At 39.8% G+C, this 10,282-nt stretch overlaps 2 long non-coding RNA genes across 2 annotated transcripts; one reads left to right on the top strand and one right to left on the bottom strand.

Annotated features, from left to right (window-relative positions):
• Positions 1 to 571: 571 nt before the first annotated feature.
• Positions 572 to 1,746, top strand: LOC109369746. Its single transcript, XR_002119181.2, has 2 exons — positions 572 to 986; positions 1,265 to 1,746. It is a non-coding gene; the product is annotated as an uncharacterized LOC109369746 (long non-coding RNA).
• A 1,911-nt stretch (positions 1,747 to 3,657) lies between these two features.
• On the bottom strand, positions 3,658 to 10,276 carry LOC116217126. Its single transcript, XR_004161161.1, has 2 exons — positions 6,918 to 10,276; positions 3,658 to 6,703 (listed from the first exon to the last, which is right to left on the bottom strand). It is a non-coding gene; the product is annotated as an uncharacterized LOC116217126 (long non-coding RNA).
• Positions 10,277 to 10,282: the final 6 nt, after the last annotated feature.

Raw genomic sequence — 10,282 nt, 5'->3', positions numbered from 1 at the left:
CTCCGGGCGGTCCGGGGCGCGGCGCTTCGCCTGGTCCTTGCCTGTTTTGTATTCGCGGTAGAAGTTCCCATCGCTGAACCCGCACGTATCGAAAATAGCGTTGCTATCGTTCTGGGTTATTCAAGGTGGCCTTTGCGTTCGCAGAAAAGAGAACTGCAGCCCTTATTCCTGACATCCCTCATTTCTGTCACAGGATTTTCACATATATGTTAATTCCTCTAGTGCTTTTCTCTTGCCCGAGTGTTTTACCATCGCAGTATTGCTGTCCCCCAGTGACACAGGACTATAAACCTTGCAATATTTTTTCCCGTTCCCATTAGGTTCTGCTTCTTTATCAGTTCTCCACCTGTGCCCATACATTTAGCATTTATCTGCAGGAGATAGCACGCTGCTTTGAGAAAGCTCTTGAGCAGTGTAACATTTCTAAACATCCAGCAACCAGTATTTGGATTTATCTCCTGCACTTCCAATCTAAACAGCAGTAAAGGAGAAAAAAGGTGGTACTGCAGAAGGCAACTGAAGGTCAAGGGGAGAGATTGCTGACAGATTTAGGAAAAAAGCAAGATAGAGGCCTCAATTCCATTTCAATTCCACCTTTTTGTCTTCTGTGAAGCCTTCTGCAAGCTTTCAAAGACCTTCGTTTTCCATCTAAAATGGAGGACACAAGGTCTAAATGCATTTAAAATCATCAAAGCACTCAGAGAATGCCGCAAAGTACGAAACCACTGAAAATGCTCCGTTCTTCAGGGAGCTAATTGCCTGAGTCGTGAAAGCACGGTAAGCATTCTCTTTGTTGCAAGTCTCTGCAACGTTATTTGAACACAATTACGGGCCGTGCTTTCAGCAAGCATGTTGACACCGTCACAGACGGTGGTTTCAGACGTTCTACCGTGCTGCTGTGTGCAGGGCAGCAGTACTGGCATCACCAGCCGCGGCCACGCTGCCCCTTTCGGCACTGTGAAGCATGCAGTGAGCTTCCCCATGCTGTAAGTGGCACAAAGCCAATACCAAGCCATACTGAGGGGTTTTCTGGCGTCCTCTTGGATGGGTGGGTGGGCTGGACAGACTTGGCAAGGGCTTGTGAGGTTTCTGCCAACATTTAACAAAGGAATCCTTTACACACATTCTTGCCTGTTGCGGCACCTTTTCACTCTGCTCCATAGCACTTGAAGGAAAAAAATGTCTACGTTTAATATGTAAATACTAGTATTGATCCAGTAAAAAGGTCATTGCATTCATCCAAGGCAAATCACATTGCTTTCAGATAACTTTGTTTTCACAAGTTCATGAGCTCTTCAAACAAAGCCTGCTATTTCACTGTGTGCCTGAACACAAGTTGGAAAATGGGGAACGAGTCAGTGATCAGCACTCAGGATAACATCAGTGCATAGAGCTAATAGCCAGGTCATCATGTTTGTCAGAGGAGACTTCGCATCTTTCTACAAATTGAGTGAAGAGTGGAAACAAGCAAGAACCTGGACGCTGTTCATCGGCGCTGTAATTAAAGATCTGTATTTCTACAGAACGGGTAAGCCAGCTTTGGCAGAATTAAAAATTCCGCATCAGAAAGAATCTCCAGGACCGTGGTGATAAACTTAACTAAGTGATAATCTAGGTGTTAAAAATGAGGAAAAAAATGATTTTAAACATTATCGCTGATCAGACTGAGCTCACATCTCAGCTATTCATACAGCCTTTAATAAACTTCAGCCTTCAATACACCTTTTAATAAACCTGTGAACTTCTTGTGGGTTCATTTCATTAAACATGTCTAAATTTCATTTTCAAAATTAACATATGGTTCTATTGCAAGTGACTACAACTTAAAACCAGACTTTAGAAGTTGCACTGGTATAGTTTTAATGCACAAAGTATTCTAAAGCTGATACATAAAATTTTGTTGATCTGAACAGTGTTTATTGTGAGGAAAATGTAGTTAAAGCGTGAAAGGAATTAAAATCCTAACAGGAAAGCTACATCTATGCAAGTACCTGCACAGAGCAGAGAGGTTCTTTAAGAAAATGCTCCAGTATTTCCACATGACCTACCAAAGGGAAGGAGCACTGGTATGCTGCCAAATTCCAGGAGAGCTGAGCAGTGATTAGAGTTTAACTCAGGAATCAAGAGGATTTTTTTACTTGAATTTCTCAATGTAAAAAATTCTGAAGCACTCTCAACTTTACAGTAAAAAAAAAAAAATCTAAAAACGTAATAAAGAACTTGCTTTAGGAAAACATCTGGTAGTTTTAAGTGCCTTATTTCAGCAAATTCTCCATTTTCACAGCCTGAGTGCGGCATGCACACATCAATTCTGTGGCCACTGGCAGCATAGGAAGCAGGCAAATAACTGCTCTGAGTCAGTTATAAAATAATGCAACATACAGCACGGATAAGACACAAGTTCTGAGACGGGCTTTCAGCAGAAAGACAACTGGATGCAATGGCAGGGAGTCAGGCAGTCAGTAACCTCTAACTGGCAGAGGATGGCCACTGTTGAGTGGGGCAGGGATACCCACCTGACCTCAGCCAAGCACAGCTGAAGAGTACTGCACAGCCTCACAGGCTAAGAACGCTCAACACAAAGCCACCCCAAGAGCTGCATTCCTTAGCTAGGGGTCAAAGCAGTCATATAGAGGGAAGTAGTAAGAGAAGCAGACAGGAGAACAGAACGAACCTAATTTAAAGGGCAATGTATAAATGCTTCTACTGCTTCTCCCACTGAACATTCTCAAAACATAGTAATATATGTACTGAGAAGTCAGTGCCTGCTTCTCAATCCCGACATTTTGGTTAGGGTACTGTAAACAGGCGACTCCACAGCAACACAGCTTGTCTGGTTAAGAAACTACAGATGTAGCAACACAGTGTCTGTGAGCCCTGCTCACATCTACATTGTTTTACTATCACATCATCCCATGCATACTTCAACACCTTCACCTGTATTCCAGCACTCGGCAAAACAACCAGAGTAGCCCTGGAGGGCTTTACAGCCCCTGTATATTTGTGTGACCAATTCCCCCAGCATGTGCACCATGGGGCAGCTGTAAGAGCTGACAAAGGCAACCAGAGGACACTGGTGGCTGGAAGTCATCACAAGACCTGTCCCAGGCAGCTCTGTAGGGTTGGTTTCACCCTCTGAATGGGAAAAGGGGTAATATCACTCCTGGAATTTCACCATCAGTAAGCAGAAATTCCCCTTAAAAATAAAGACACTACTGGCAATCAAATCAGTCTTTGCAGACTGATGAACATTTTACATGCTATGAACAATGAACCAGTCAGAGAGAAATTTTTTTTCTCCTGGATTAAAATTGACATCTCCTTCAATAGCATCTACTGGCCCGTTCTCTCCCCTCGCCTTCCTCACTGATGAAGCATTCACTGATTCTTTTCACCTCCAAAAGCCTTCACGGACATCTGCAACCTGCAGTGCCAGACAGGGATTACACCGCAGCCACATCTGGGATGAAGGGCAGCAGACTTTCTACAGGAGGGAGGTGAAATTAATTTCTATAAAAAACAGAAGCAAAGCCTCATGTTCTTAAGAAAAGTGCCAGTGGACTTTTAATGATGCTGGGAACCAGCCAAGGCCGTGGGTTGTATTTCTTTTGAAAGAATTCTGTATAATGAAGCACACTGAAAAATATGCAGAGAGACTGACAGCAATGTTTACTTTATTCATGGCACTACATTTATTCAGGAAACAGAGGGGAAAAAAATCTCAACTGGGAAAAAAGGTAGTCTTCTTCCAATAATACCATAAAAACACACAAGTCCAGAACAGAAGGTCAGGGAACTGCTGTTCCCCTCTGACTGCATGGCCATTGCCATGCTGCCCTGTGGCATCTACAGTTTTTTGGCAAGAGATGGGAGTGTGGAGGATACAGCAGCCCTTTGGAGGGAAAAAGATCATTTTTATTTTTTGAAAAGGTGGAAGAAAAATTGTATAAACCATGTTTTACAAACAAAGTTTTAAAGGTCTCTCAGCAGGCTTTAAATAAAATGTATAAATAAATATGAAGATGAAGTACACTCACTGCATTCTTTCTTTCCATGGATGAAACGGGCCAGCGAAAACAACTGACCTCAACTGTTTTAATACTGTTTGCTGTTACGTAACCAAACCAAGCAGCTCCTTCTGCCTCTGGTGGAGAATTGCAAAGGTTTTAAAAGTTCATTTTTTAGTTATTCTTTGGAATTTGTTTTACCTACACTTATTGCTTACATCAGCTAATGTGACAGCAGTTCAAAGAACTTAATCCACTCAACAGCACTTAATTCCTACATGCAACAAAATTTGACATTCAGCAAATTTGGCTCTTTCCCTTCAGAGCATTTCTTTCTTTAGTTATTTGGTCTTCTACATGCAATGGAAGGTTTAGGCTTTCTTTTTTTTTTTTTTAAACAGGAAAAATAATTTTAAGTCTTCCATCTCTAGCTATAAACTCGAGGCAGGCACATTGCCCCAAACTTACAAGGCTGTATAAGCGGAACTAATAAATCCCAATTCCCCGCAGACTTCAGTCTTCTCTTCCCACCTTCCCACTCACCCCTCCCACTGAGCCCAGTGACCCAGCACCCCCCCAAGGGTCCCCTTTCACACGCAGTAGGCTTAACTCCTATTTATGTCCCTAACTACTGCTTGAGCAAAAGAAAGCAAGTGCTCTGCCAGGTTCCATGTGTGCAGACTGACAGATCTGCGCTTGGCCTGTCTCGCCTGCTGACTGGCCAAACTTCCTTGGCAACGCTTCCCTAAGCACAGGAAGTCTTGGATCTATCTTCTCTACTGAGCCACTAATTTTCATGCAACTGGTATTAGCTCAGTGAGCTCTGAGATCCTTCTCAACTGAACTGGCCCAAAAGACTCAAGTTGCTTATAATAAGGGGCTAGAATAGGACAGAGCACAAATGCAAAAGCAAGAGGAAAACTGTGGTCAAAGTAAAATATTTTAAGTATGACAGCATTCTGTTAATAGCTGTGCTGTACTTCTGCTAAGCTAAAAGGTGATCCAGAGAGATTCTGACAGGCTAAGTTTTAAATATTTCAGATCCTGCCATTTCCACTGGCAATCTCCCAGCCCTTTACAACAGCATTGCAAGGCGTTGCTTGTTTTTAAATCAAAACATCCTAACGCAGCCAGTTGAACAGCTGCTAGTTATAGCTGCCTTCTGGCAATCCAGTGTTTTTCTGGGTCACGTGTTGCTTTACCAGGAAAATAAACCCGCATAAAATAACTCAGGTTTATAACATACATGAATGTTGGTATTAATTCAGCAATCTAATACTCTTACATATATCAATGATTAATACACCACTTGTTTCTTTCAAAATTAGCTCCTGACAACAGGAGCCAACAATTATTACCAAAAGATACTGGTAGCTGTCAAGTTTTGTCATTCAAGTCACAGTGAGATTCTGTATCACTTCTTACTGACCTCCACGCCTAAGCTACACAAATCCAGTCCTGGGTTTGGCCACAAGTACCAAGTGCTCACCCTAAGCCTTTTGCCTTTGCTTTGGTTTTAAGTAATTTTCTCTGGAGTCAGTGACTGATCCTTAAATAAAATTGAAGTTCTTCCTTCTTCCCATAGTAGCCTCATCTTTCAGAGCAGATGAAGATTTTTATCTCATTAGCCTTCCAACGATCTCCAAAATACAGTCAGTATTTCACAAATAAACACTTGATTCCTCTGGAAAAGAGAGGTTTTAACTTGATAGTCATTTATCATCCACATCAAACAGATTTCATTAACCAACCACCGCAAATAACATTGATCTCCACCTCTGTCCTACCACTTACAACATGATCAATAAATTCAAGTAAACTTGAGTGCAACATCCAAATCTTCTCTGCAACCAAAATGGGTGTTAAGTCCTGTGTTCAAAAAACAGACATTAATTACTGAGACTCAGCCTAGCCATGTATTATCCTCCCCAACACCTCCCTAACACCTACCCACCATTCTTATGCACTCTTGGACCACGATTTGACTTCCCTGTTCCTGGCTCAGATAGGCCTTTACTTTGTACTGCAGTCAAATGGCCATTGTCAGAACAAAAACCTGGCTTCCAAGTGGAAACAAGCACAACACAAGGCAAGACAAAGATTGCAGCCAATCACTTGGAGCAATCTGCGCAAGTTAGAGGGCACTCTGCACTCTGGCTCAAAGTCCAGCAAACAATTACATGTTCTGGTCCGAGCCTCAGTAGCCATCTGAATCCATTATCTTTTCAGTAATCATATTCCCTCTTTTCCTGCCATTTATTTCACTCTAATCCTGCCACTTCAATCCCTCTCTCAAAGGGAAGTCCTTGTTCTTTTGAATGCTGTCAATCTGATAAACTGAGTGTCAGAGATTTAGGATTGCTTATCTCCTTTCCTATAAAACTTCACTATTTTACTACAAATTCTTCCTATGTTTGTGTAAGACTATTCCTAGAACCTTAATGTTGCAAAAATCCTATATTTTGAATAGTTTCTGAAATTGTTCTAAACCACTTCTACAAGGATGACATTTTTTACATGACCATAAAGGAACATATGAGCAAGCATTAACAACTTCTTTAAACCTACATTCATAGAGAAAAAAGGTAGCTTGTGCATGATTCCATCAGCTTCTGCACCCAAATTCAGCTCTCTTGTGTGTATGGTCAAAACAACTGTTTTTCTTCAGGTTGAACATTGCAATTTAAGCTTTTGTTCTGAAAGCAAAGAATCAGAGTGTCTTAGTTAAGAATCAGGAAAAAAAGTTTAACCCATATTGGGGAAATTCTTAGAATAGTAATTTTACTGAAATTAATTGAAACTGGCTTTCATCTAGTATTTTTCTTTGCTATTTGCTCTTTGAAAGGCATTTGGCCTAAAAAATCTGCTACACAAGAATTATTAAGGGCTCATCACAAGAAAAAAATATACCATCTTAAAATGGTGTATGAAGCAGCATTGCTTAAAGGCACTGATCCTCAGTCCACCACCATCTGGAACACTGCATCTACAGAAAGCTTCAGTCAAACATAGTTAATAATTAATTATCAAGGAGAGAGGAGTCAAAGATCTTTTTCTTCAAATAAAATTTACAACTAGTAATGTTCAATCTACCACACAGAAAGCTCCACAATGCAAACAATGGCAGTAGAGAAAATTAATTGCTTCCACGTCTACAGCATTATCCTACAGACACTTTTCAAGTATGTATTTATTAATATGATGTACATGCCAGCCAGTATGGATAATTCAAATCTTTTACAAGAGTAATATTTCTAAACAGTGTGAGCACTATGCTCTTAGGTGCACTGCTGTATTTGGCACAAGAAATGTGCAACACACCAATACAACTAATTGTTTTTTAAGCCAGCTTAAGGCAGACTTAGATGCCCCACCCACACTTCAATTTATAGCCATCCATGGTTTTGAAGCACTGTAGCACATTACCACTTGAAAAGCATTTATTTTCTTTTAAATGTATTTCAATTCCAAGCGATACAGAAGCACTGATATACATGCACATATCAGCACTTGCTTCATTCCACTTTTCTAGAAAGAAGAAAGCATGTTAGATCAGATTGTGTTCTCACCTACACTACTGCAACACCCACTACTTGGAATGGCTAATTATAAGGCACAGTAACATTTCACTGCAGACATCTCTGCTGTGAAACCAGAGCCACGCAGTGACCCAAAGCACTTGTTCAGACTGTTGACTTTCTTAATTACTTGGGTTTACATCAACTTCTCTGCAAAATCTGAGTGGATCAGAGAACAAATAATTCATTACTACGAAAGTTGTACCAGAAGGGCTAGACGATTTACATCAAAGGGAAAGCTGAGCTCCACCTGAAGAGTGCTTCTGGAATTAAACTGCCTGTATCCTCTGAATATACAATTTGTTTGTTTTAATTAAAAGATCGAGCAACACACAAGTTTTACTTTCGGTACTGAACAGTAACTTTAGATATTCCATGTACTTCTACAATACTGTTCTGGACAACTAGAGGCTCTTTTAGGTTGTTAGCAACATCCTGGTCATTAACCGCCCTTCCCTCATGTGTATTTGAACTACAAAGACTCAGAAACTGACTGACTTTATTCATGCAAAGTTTCTTATCTGAGAACTTCATACACTAACAAAAGCCTGCCATGGCTGAAAAGCCAGAAGGTTTAATGCCACCTTCTGGAACAGCAGTCAGGGGAAGATTTACTTTGAGCAAGTAGCTTAGAGCCTCCAGCAAGATGTTTAATAACGTGTAATAAAAACCACGCTACCTCATGTCTGCTTGTTTTATTGAGGCATTTGCCCTCAAAAAAAAAAAAAAAGAGAAAAGAAAATCACTAACAACCCACAGCAACCCTACTGACAAACAACAGTGGAGTACACACAAGAGTTACAGGGGAGTTCCTTCATTTCTATCCACCATTACGGTCTTTCTTCATAAAGTCATTTCCAGCTTTAACATGTCTGAAGATGAAACTTTCATTTAGTTCCCCTCCAAATATATTTCTCATCATATATTCAGAAATTATTTTCTAAATCCCATCTTGAATGTTTTGCATTTTAAATGGACCAAAAGTAATACTTTACTGTATATTAATGAACTCATTTAAAGAAGAAGCATTATGGTAACTCCTCAGAAATAATTGCTTCATGGCTTCATAAAGCTTCACTTCTACACAAACTATGTATTTTAGCAATCAAAAGCTCAGTTGGCTTCTGTAACAGAAATGACTACAAACATTAATGAAGTAGAACTTCCAGCTACGTAGGAGAACAGAAAGGCATCCAGCTCAAGTAACAAGTAAACAGAAAAATTCTACATAAATTGGTCTGTTCTTTCTACGCTCACTAAGAAAAACTTGTTGCACTTACCAAAGAGGAAAAAAACCCTTAGTTCTGTTATTAGCAGTCCATTATTTACACCATCCAAGTGGCTAGCTTTCCACCCTGTACACAACAGTATGAGCCGACTTAACTCTCCTGTTCACTGAACTCACTGATGTTCTGCTCCCACAGACACAGCTCTAGAAGGATGATCTTAAAAATGAAAATAAAAATTGTAAAAAATCACAGCATAGAGCAGTCTGGATTCATGTTTATTGAAGCCAGTAATTAAAGATGTCCTTATTTTGCCAGCACTAGAAAGCAAGATCCCACATGACTGCATACTGCATCTGGTTAAAGCCATACAATGGTCTAAGGTTTGTCTCATACATTTGCAGTCCTAATTGTAAGTTGGAAAAAAAAACAAACAAAATAAACAACCGCCACCCCACCCTGCTCCACCTTTCTTCCCTCCCCCCCCAAAAAAAACAAACAAAAAATACCCTTCGTATACAGGACAGTGAACTTTCATTTACAGCATGTATATTGTTAAGTTCATGATGTACAAAGCAGTCACTTTCAACGCAGTTAAATTAAATAAAATACGAAATTCAGTTTAAACAGTTTTTTTTAAATGCCAATAAAAAAAGTGCAAACTTAAAATCAAGCAGCATAACCACAGCATTTTTATGGAGGGCCAATCTTTAAACTTTTATATTTGCTTCAAGTTGAACAATTTCTTTTTTTGTTTTCTTAAACATGAATAGTAGATGCAGTCACCGTAATGCATATAAATACAGTCATAATAGTTTAAACAGTCTACCATACAAGTGTATCTGCAAATAAAATGAAGTTTCACTTGAAAACATAAAGGCTGTTTGCAATTGGCCTTTGGTTCCAATGCTTGAAGACACCAGAAGAACAACTGTGCAGCTCACCAAAGCTGGCAGACTTCGGCAGCCACAGGATGCTACATTACTTACAACTCTTTTGATAAACTAGGAGCATTCACTTGCAATTAGAAACTGGAAATCTGTTTCTGTTTTGTCAGAAGCATCTTTCTGCAAAGCTATTAAGTTACAGTTATCAGTTTTGATCAATTTTAGTATATTTAACACTTTTATAAAACTGGGAAGTACTTCAATTGTAAGTTTTAGCTGTATTGCTAGAGAAAGTGCTTATCAGGCTAGATGGCAAAAACATAATTTTGGACTGAGGTTTTCAAACTCTATCCCATTACAATCACACACACTTTTCCAATTTTCTTGTCATGCCTTTGATGTTTCAGTCTCCAGTCTCAATTCTCAGTGTCAGAAGGACAGAGTGTAATTACTTCTGGTGTGGCAACTTGCAACTGGCACCCATTACACCAGGAAGTACATCCACATTCCCATCAGCCATCCACAGTTTTAGTCTGTTATCTAGACAACTGTATAACTTTAGGTCATACCCTTTATTTAAAAAA

The sequence above is a fragment of the Meleagris gallopavo genome, chromosome 13 (genome assembly GCF_000146605.3).
Source record: "Meleagris gallopavo isolate NT-WF06-2002-E0010 breed Aviagen turkey brand Nicholas breeding stock chromosome 13, Turkey_5.1, whole genome shotgun sequence".
In the NCBI taxonomy this organism is placed as follows: Eukaryota; Metazoa; Chordata; class Aves; order Galliformes; family Phasianidae; genus Meleagris; species Meleagris gallopavo.
Note: the sequence above shows the minus strand (reverse complement) of the source record. Positions and strands in the feature narration are given on the sequence as shown.